Below are 9993 nucleotides of genomic sequence, written 5' to 3'. Positions count from 1 at the left end.
CTGGGACTGGCTGAGGGTATATTTAAGCTAGGCTGTGTGTCCAGGTGGCATTTGCTTCTATGTCCCCTTGCACTGGGGAGTGAAAACTCCAGATGAGTGCTGCAGAGCTGCACCCAGGAGCACACGCGTGGGTAGAAGTCCAAGGGAAAATAGTATGCTGACAATAGCCCTTTTCCAACAGTTTGGCCAGCAAAGACCTGAAACTGAAAGGGCTTTCAGTCTGATACATCTCTGCCATTACCTTTTTTAATTAAAAAATAGAAGTGCAGCCTGTTTCCGTCACAGTGAGATCCTCACTAGAGTTTCACAAGAGCCTTAATTGTTTCTTAAAAGTTGTGGGGTAGGTGTTTATTTCTACCAAGAGAGTATCATGTAATCATTGCTCACAGGAACTGAGTGTGCTGCACAAACTGCCGCAGGCCATTTAAAGCCACTCTAACCTTTATTTTAACAACTGCCCATTTTATTTAAATCATGGGGGAAATCTGTATTTATATACCTCAGTAAGATGCCCTCATAGCCTAATGAACTCTCCTTGGCGTTGCTTCAGCTGTTCCTTCTTAAAAGCAAAGAGTAAATTGAGCAACAACCTGCCCATTTTTAATAGCTGATCTTCCTTTCCCAATTCTCTTCAAGTCACTGGCACAGTTTTTAGGTAAATACAGAAACCCTGATGCTTGTTTTTCACAGGACAAAACTGAACCATAGAAACAAGAACAAAGTAGCAGCAGACTGGGCTTTTGCACCTGGTTCTGCCTCCTGTAAGTGAGGCATCTAACGCCTGATTTTGGGACCCTTCTGGCTGAGTACTGTTCATGGTACCGTATGTGATGGCAGTCTGCTGTTGAGGCTTTTCCTCCACAACCCTAAACACAGCGACTTGTGACAAGAAGTGGGAAGAGATGTGGGGAAAAGAGAACGTGCTGCTGTGTCCTAGGTGCCAGCAAGAAGACTGCCTCAAACAGAGATGCGTTTTGGTACTGCATTTGGGTAGCAACGAACTAACCTCAGTCTGAAAGTTACTTGAATCATAGTTACGTGGTAGGTTAGATGTGTTGTAAATCAGATGGCACCCACGGTGCTACACTGGGCCGTTCAGTCGTGGCTAAATACATCATTCACTCCTTTTTATGGTCACATCCAAGTTCAGCTGTGTGAATTACCACCAGCAGAACGGTTAAACATTAACACTGTGCTCTGCTCTAGCCTTGAATAACAGGGGGGGAAAAAAAAAAAAGTACTTCTGTGCCTTGATGGTTAGTTTGCATATTGAGGTGCTCCTCATGGGCTGGTTCAGGTTTTTGTACAATGGTGCGAAAACTTCTGTGAGCCAGGCAGCTGGGGTGTGCTGGAACTCGCCATCATCTGTTAAGCTTGTATTTTGAGCCGTGCTGAGTTACTGACCTGGTGCTTCATTCGATAAAAGCCTCAAGGTGGCATTGCTGTAGCTGACAGAACTTTTGAATACAACCTGAGCGTGGTCACTTAATGGGAGTTCTGTGGACGTGTACTGAAATAGAGGGTCAATGTTGCAAACCACGGACACCATTCCTCCCGCTGTGCCTCTCCGTGTCCAGTCCTGCTGCGTACCAGTACGTGATGGGATAGCCAGGGCTAACAAGGAGTAGAATAACGGTGTGCCAGGAGAAGCAGGCGGTAATCAACGTTGATAGTGCAGTGTGGGTGGACAATACCCTGTGTCGTTTGAGTCTGGACCTGATCAGCATTCCCGCATCTTACAGTGGCGCAGTGTATCTCCTGGTTTTTGCTGCCAGGAGGTATCGAAGAGATGTGGCATCTGTTTGCAAAGGGAAGTGATGGCTTCCAGAGATGATAGGCTGGATTCATCTTACTTAACTTGTGCATTAAACTTCTAGGTACAGAAATCTGAATTACTCACCGCTGAGACCTCCAGAGGCCGATTCATCTGATCGCCCCCAGATTCTTCCTGTAGGACGAATCGCTCTCTGGATATAACCAATCTTTTCCGTGGACTATAAAAATAATTCCGGATGACTAGCTTTTGGCTTTGACTAACTAATTTGGGCTTTTAAATAATTAGCTGAGGGATGATGCATCTTATGTAAAGTGACCAATCCAAGAGTATGTGGGAAGATTGTGGTAGTACAAGGTATTAAACTCAGATCTCTCACATTCCATTTAGTTTTATTGTTAAATTACTCTCCTTTGTCCCAAGACATGAGCCTGTCAGCTGACAGAGCTCTCAGAGTTTTAGAGTGTGAATTTTTCCCAATATAATGTAAACACTTTGCCTTTAAAATGATCTCTGACACTTGCTTTCCCACAAGGCCAACAGAGTTCATACCTGTGAACTGTGGACGTTCATCTTTTAGAGGAGTCCTAATTCCTTTTCAGTTATAAATGCTATCAGCAATTTCCAGCTTGAGCAGGGATTAATCTTGTGTAAGGTGTCCCGCATTGAGGCCTAAAAACTGATAAAACGGAGTGATAAAATGGAGGTAAAAGTTTTAAGGACCAATTTGTTCACTTATGTCTAGAAGTATCTGCCAAACTAACTTGGTAAGCCTTACATCCAAGTCTTGTAACGTTACTTTTTCTCACTATCCTCCATTTTGCGAAGCCTGGAGCAAAGTAACTCACCTTCCAGAACCAAAATCCTTGAGGGAGGAATGCACTGGTCTTTAATAGCTCCGGGACCAGACGGTTTTGCAATGACGCTTAGAGAAAGCAGGTGTCACCAAATCCAGGAAGGGGCGCTGCTAAGTGGATGCACTGATCCAGAGCAAGGCGGTGGTGGCCCTGAAAGTAAAAGAGCAAACCTGCCAAAGGTCGTGCCGTTTTACCTGCTGTGCTGATGCTGCAGAAAGAGTTAACGTGATCTTGAAGCAAGGACCTGAAAAGATGCTGACATTGTTTGAAGCTGGGTAAGTAACTTTAACGTGATGATGAGTCATTTTGAATAAATTTTTAGCAACGGGAACATTTTTTGGTTTGTCCCTGGGGAAATAGTGGTTAGTTGGTATTTATGAGACAGAGGGAAGCACTACATGCAAAAATATGCTTGATTACTTATAAAAGTATTTGTGCTGAGGGCTCTTTGACCACTTAAGCAAGCTGCCTCAAAGCCCGTGGTAAGAATTGTTTCTTCCCTGTTCTCAGTTACACACTGAAGATACGGGTATGGGCAGACAGTCAAAAGCCCTTGAGTCACTGCAACTTTGTGAATTACTGACATCTCTGCACTGCCTTATTCTGCATGGAAATAAGTTAGTTATATTTCCTAGTTGGCGTGGCCTGAGTGTGTGTAGTGTAAATGACAAGCAATAAGCTGGTGAGCTGTTTGTATTGCGGTTTGCTTTTAACAGTGTTCCTGTACTGAAATAACTCTTCCAAATCAGGTTGTCATGTAATGACTCTGAAGCTGCCTTAAAGCTGGTAAAAAGCAGAGAGAGACAGTTATCTGTTCTGTCAGCTGGGTTGTCACAGTGTCATATGCGGTCTCTGCAGGATGCTGGTAACTGAACAAAAACCATAAACCTCACTGAGTTGTTCCAAACGTGCTAGGATAGCGGGGCAGGCAGGAACATGTTAATGTGCAAAACTGAGGATTCCCTAAAAAACCCGAAGTGCTTTGCTGTCACAAAAATAGCGCCCTATGTCTTTGAAAGGCACCATGAAGGTGTATTTAGGTAGCTGTGACCCCGAGGAAGAGCCCACAGTCAGAAGGTGAGTCCTGCAGGGGCAGTACTTCTACAGTCTCTGTCTCCTGCTAGAGCAGGACACGTGTAAATACAGGCAGTAAGGAGCACTGTTAAGTGTAAACCAAGCTGCTATTTACGTTTTTATTTACACTTTGTAAGTAAAAAGCTGGGTTTGTGTCTGGTTTGATAGGATTTATTCTGGTTTTGTTTTTAAGCTTGTGTTGTGGCTGTGAGTCAAAGTGACGCAGACATGGTGAAAGGGTGCTCTATCTGCCCAGAGTCAGCAAACTCAGGAGCTCCTTCCATGGGGACAAAACAGTGCTGCTCTTGCAAGATGCAGGAGACATCGGAATGGCTCCCAGCTTCAGGCAAGCCCACACTACCATCGTGTGTTTCAGAGCAGGAGGTAAGTAGCTGAGTGGATTGGATTGCCACTGGTGGGCATAGGGCAGCAGTGTCACCGGCTGTCATGGTCCTGTTGCTGCTGCCTTGAACCCTGGCAGCATCCCGAGTGGGAGAGGGCTGAGCATTTCTGCTGTGCCGGAGAGGCTGTGGACGAGGTGGGCGGCTGGCTTTGTGCATCCAGGCTAACAGGTTCACCCAGCTGCTAGCGTTAGTACTGTAGCGATGCAAGGAGAGTCCCGCAGGAATAAACTGTGAGGACAAAAATGCTGACCAAAGACACAGAGCAACCGAGGGAAGGGAAGAACAGCTCTACTGTCTGTCATAGGGCAGGCTTTTATAGGAAGTTAGTATCTCTTTTGAAACAAATATACACACTTGGAAAAAAAAAAAGTGATTGGTTGTCTTAACTCCGCAGTTACCTGGCAGTCTTTCTGAAGCTAGAAAGCAGACACGTCTACTTAAAGCTTATCTAGGAACTACGACAGGAGAAGTTCTTCAAAACCCATTAAGCAGCTTCTCTTTCTTTTCCCATTATTGAGGGAACTTAGTATTTATTGTTTGTAATGGCATACACTGATCCCAAGGTGCTACCAAGATGGGTGAAATCCCTCCAGACTCCCTGTCATAACACACATTTGCTAGAGAGAGAGCACCTCAGTCTCTGCTAAAAGCAATTGCAGATAAGGATTCTGGCATTTGCTCAGTTTTGCATTAGAGCTGTCTGCTGGCACAACTTTCTTTTCCTGGTTCAAAGTCATCTGCAGAAGTTAATTTTTTAATCAGCTTCCTTTTTTATTCTAATACGGTATATGGAAGATATTTTGGATGGTGGCAAGGTGACCTTCGTTTTTAAAATCTTTTTGTCGTGAATGACTTGCTCCTTTTGCAAAAGGGTTCTTCCCAGCAGAATAAGTAAGAAATATTAGCAAAAGATAGGAAGTATAAATGAGCTGACAGAGATTCCAGTACACTTGAGATTTCCATATTTCTGATTTCAGTTTGCTAGGCAACAGTGTTTCCGAAGTGGCTGGAACATGCAGAAGCACTAGCAGGAAAACAAAGTCCATTTTAGGCCATGTTTCTCCATTGTCAAGGCCATTTTTTCTGCCTGTTTTATGTGGCACAGCTAGCGTGATAAAAAAGGATGCTACTGATGGTTTTTGACACATGCCAAGAGCCAAGGAACTCCATAACATGCACTTTTCTGCCAAGGTTGTTTAAGGTCATTTGGCTCTTTTTCCTTAAAATTTAAAACATGCTTGTTGAACTACAACACGCTACAAGCTCCTGTCACCTGCTGGACAGGTATGTTGTCTGGAGTGAAGCTGCAGTTTAAGAATCAGTACCAGCAAATCCAGGTTAGGTTGGATCTAGCTCAGGTGCCACACGTGCTTGCATTTCCTTTGGGTTGGCCAGAGCACCCCACAGAGCTCTGGCCAGCTTTGTGTTTCAGCTGTGGTAAGAGATCAGATTGGAGCAGGGTGGGTAGGCAATAGCTGGCCTTGCATGGAGCTGGTGTTGGCTGATAAATGGGAAGTTAAGGGAAGGCTCAGAGGAGGTGAGTGTGCCCTTAGTGATAGCTGACAGAGATGTTGAGATAGCTTATGATACCAAATCATCTTATGGAGCAGTATGGCGTGGCACTCCTTGTGCAAGTTATCTTTTCGCTACCACACTGTTGTTGTTCCAAAGGGCAACCAAAATGCCTTGCCACAGCTGCTGGTAACCACATCCATAGCTGCTGGCAGGCTTGTGACTTCTGATGAATTTCTTAAGGAAAAACTGTCAGCATTTGTGCAACTTCTGCTGTTTTCTCCCTTGTTGAAAAAGACGATGTGATAGAGTATAAATAAGTCCTGTTTAGTGGGCCATTAGTGATTTTGTGGAGCTTTGTGTTCCTACTTTCCCATCTCTTTTCCAGGCTTAAAAATGCCTCAGCTTCGTCTGTGCTTTTCAATATCCTTCCTGTCATGCTCTGTATCTTTTCAAGTTCTTCCAGCTCAGTTTTCCATGTGGCAATGCAAATCATTAAGACCATCTGCACCTTTCTAACAGTCCAACGAAGATGTGCAGCATCACAAATACACAGATACAGACCCAGGATTTATTGTCTGGCATATAGCAGGGCTGCACCAAGAAATATTTGGAAGATTCAGGCCAAGCTTCTGGGTTGGGAGGCAATACTAAGCAAGCAGACTTCACCAAAGCCCTGGGTGTTTCTTAAGCAGAGAATTCACAATAAAACATCCACGGGTTCTGATTCACTACAGCGTAAAAAGAGGATAATTGCCTGTGTTCAGTGCTGCTCACGTTTTGTAGTTTGTACTGTGCAGTCAAAAGCACAACATTGGTGTGGTTGAATCAGCACCCTCTGGCCCACAGGAGGGAGAGTACTGAGATGCTAAAAGAGAATTACTGGAATTATCCCAGCTGCTCATCAACAGTACTGCCAAAGGAAAGCCTCCTACAGGAGGATCACCTGCATCATATATCTATATTCACACATATATGTACATATATATGCGTGTAGGGTATATGTAATAAAACAGCTCCTAATGACACATACCTCTGTGCTAGGAGTGCCGTCACGCCTAGTCCTCTCAGTCAGCAGCTTACCACAGTCAGGTTCCCTTTCTCCCTCTTGCTGCATGCTTCAGGCTGATGGCAGACAGCTGCTGTTTTCCACCGTGTTCCCCCATCTATGCCAGCCCCCCCGAGGAGCAATCTAAACTCTCCTAACTTGTTTAGGACAGAGCTCAGTACCAAGAGGTCTGTCCCCACACAAACACAGGCAAGTTGATAGCTCGCATCTGTCAGTCTAAATCGTACACGGAACAGGACAGAAATGAGGGTGAGGATTATGTCTGCTCTTACACAATAGGGGCATTATTCTTTAAGTCAGGTGTGGTCACCCTTTTGGCTGCGTGACCTAGGTGAAAATGCTGAGATCAGTGGTTCTTCATTTTCTTTTCTTCCATAGCCAAGTGCTAGTCCTGCTACAGATATTGAGGACAGCCTCAGCTAACTTCTAAAAGGCAGTGGGAAGCACTATAGTCTTTCAGAAACAAACAGCAGGGGTATGGATGTGAGAACTTCCAATAAGAAAGTCTGCTTTTAAAAGCAAAAACCTAGCAAAAAATCCCTCACCCTATCATTATGGAAAGGGACTAACTAGAACTTCGGCCCAACCAGGTTTAAACTTTAAATATTCCCGATGAGGTACCTCTACCTAGGGGTTTTGTGCCTACTTCAGGACCCCACCAGGAGAAAGTGACAGGTGAGGTTCTTTGTACCATAGCATATCCTGGTTTTGTTATGAGGTGAATCAATTGCTGATGACAAATGCTGCTTGCTTCCACGTAGGTTTTTCTGTGAGATTTCCCTGTGCTTTCGCTATAGGTACAAAGAGTCTGTTCCTCCTTTGTGTAACTGGATTTCAATGTATGCTGTATCTTGATTCCATAAGCATACTGATTCCCTGCTCATTATACAGATTTTCAAGGAAATGTAGCTAAAGAGATTACTTTGTTATGAGGGCACAAGTCAAAAAACCCTGATACAAATAACGGAATTAACCTGTGCCCTACACAGAAGTCAGAAGATGTCGTCTGCTTGTAGGAAGAACAAATTTCAGCTCTTACTGTGTTTATAAATCTGCTGTTTCCACCACTGTACTTTGCACTTCTGCCTCCTATTGTGAGCGCTGCTGCAGATGCTAGACACTCTCACGTCGTGTTTTCCTTTGCAGCAAGATCTACACAGCTTGCTTGCAGTCAGAACTTCCCTGTGAGTACTGCAGAGCTGACTTGTGCTGGGGCTGAGACAAGTGACAGTGCAGGTATCACCCAGGAGATCAATCAAGTGACATGAAAGCAGCTCCATCACCAGCAGTGTAAGGTACATAGCCTCTTCCTTTGCTGTCCTCACACGCCTGTGGCAGATGTTCAGCTTCACCAGGTTTGCCATTGCTGCCCATCCCTGAACAAACTTTTTTTTTTTTTAAATCTTTTCACTGTGTAGAAATGGTGTGTGTGTGTTAGAGGTGAGGTGCTGCTGCTCAGCAGGTTTCCAGGATCCCATCTCATGCTTAGCAGTGGTTCCCAGCGCCTGCTGAACTTGGAGAGCCCTCTTGCAGCTCTCTTGGTCTTCCATGCCAAAGGCTGCTCATCCCTAAATTAAAGGATCAGTTTCTGTCTGTGGAAGTGTCCTTGTCCTTCCCAGGATGCCCATATCCTCATTCTGCTTCTGCTCCTGCACCACTAAATAGAAAGTAAGTCACCTAATGCTAGAATAGATTGTCTTGGGAGGAGGGGAGGCAGACAAACATGCAAAGTGATCTTACTTTTGGGATGGAGAATGGACTAGAGCAGGTCTGCAAGCCTGATCTAGCCAGCAGGATGTTTCATCCACCCTGCTACCTCATCCTAGAGAGTACTAGCAGCATCTGGGACAGCACGTATCACTTCTCACCTCTGGCAGACTGAACTCTGTGGGTGAGTTCACGCCAGTTTTCCTGCTTTAGGGTGGGCAGGTTGACAGCGCATGCAGTCTTGCCATACCCCACTAGAGGGATAACTGGAAGTACACCAGGCAGTATGTTGACTGAAAGGCAACAGAAGCTGGACCATACAAACTTGGGGGAAAAAAAAATAAAATAAAACGCAACAACAACAAAACTATATGACCCAGTATATACCATATCCCGCACCAGCAAAGTGAGAGAAATAAGAGGAATTAAAGAGGAATAAGTGAAAACTCAAGTCTGTGTCCTTTTTTTTTTTTTCTTTTTCCGGTTGTAAACAGCTGAGGTTACACCCACAACACCCACACAGTCTGAATTTTTATTTTCTGTTGAAAATGAGGAAGCATAGCATGTGGGCACAAGTTAGATCTACTTGTTTGTAACAAGCCAAAGAGATATAGGCAATTCAATACATTGTCTGCATTTCTCTCAGCTCTTGTGCACTTGTAGCTTGTCAGGCAGACAGACAGAACCTTAACTGACCTTGAATCTTGGGCGTGCCCGAGTGTGCAGCTGGGTTTCAAAACACGCAGTGCCAGAAACCTGGCAGTCAAGCTTGTCCACTCTATTGCACTTAGAGTTTGGTTGGCAAACTCTGATGTTGCTGATTCAGAGCTCACTAAAGAGGTTCTCCTTTTCATGAGCCATGGAAGTGCTCAAGAAAGACCCAGCAAACTGTAGCGTCCTGGCAGCAAGCTTACGTTTTATGACATACTTCCTAGCCCCATCACACAAACTGTCAGTTCCACAGAGACACAAGAAATTATCCCCCCTTAATTCTGAAAGTGTGTCTCAGAGCTGTCTGGGGCATGCTGGAGAGCTGAGGGTGGACTTTCTCATTGCAGACTGGTTTCATACTATCACATCCTTTGCTCACTGCTCACGCCCATACTGTCCACAGGATAGAGCTAATCATTAGTGCCCTGTGTTCTGGCCAGCTTTCATGATCTCAGGAAGGCTCTGTAATGAGCACTGATCTGGCTAAGCACTAAAGCAGGTGGAAGTGGCTGGTATTACTGATGTAAGGGTCAAAGCTACTTGTGATCCCTGCCAAACTTGTGTTCTGGAAGCAGGATTCCCACTCCAGAGCTCTTGAAAGAAGCATTTGAGATCAAAGGTTAAGTTCCCGTCCAAATTAAACAGTAATCCTTGAAAAGCTTTCTGAAAAGCAGCACCACAGTTCAGCTCTGCCTTCATAGTATCAAGTGGCCAATTGAAGGCACCTTGCTGCACTTTTACAGGTCCCATTCTCCAAGGTCAGTAATTATTCCCCTTGCATTACAGATGGAGAGGCTGAATCACACCAAGACAACTTGCTTCAGGCCTGAAAGCAGGAAGAGCTGTGCCTGTGATCATCAGCTGAGTGGTACCCGGTGTTCACCA

The 9993-nt window shown here is 44.9% G+C and overlaps 1 long non-coding RNA gene across 1 annotated transcript; it reads left to right on the top strand.

Moving 5' to 3' along the window:
- The first annotated feature begins 2343 nt into the window (after window positions 1-2343).
- On the top strand, window positions 2344-7979 carry LOC309886770. The gene is made up of 3 exons (XR_014318985.1): window positions 2344-2906; window positions 3899-4089; window positions 7837-7979. It is a non-coding gene; the product is annotated as an uncharacterized lncRNA (long non-coding RNA).
- The last annotated feature ends 2014 nt before the right edge of the window (window positions 7980-9993 follow it).

This window comes from Aythya marila (genome assembly GCF_965140915.1).
Source record: "Aythya marila genome assembly, chromosome: 23".
Taxonomy (NCBI): domain Eukaryota; kingdom Metazoa; phylum Chordata; class Aves; order Anseriformes; family Anatidae; genus Aythya; species Aythya marila.
The sequence above is the reverse complement of the archived record's forward strand: the minus strand, read 5'-3'. Positions and strand labels throughout refer to the sequence as shown.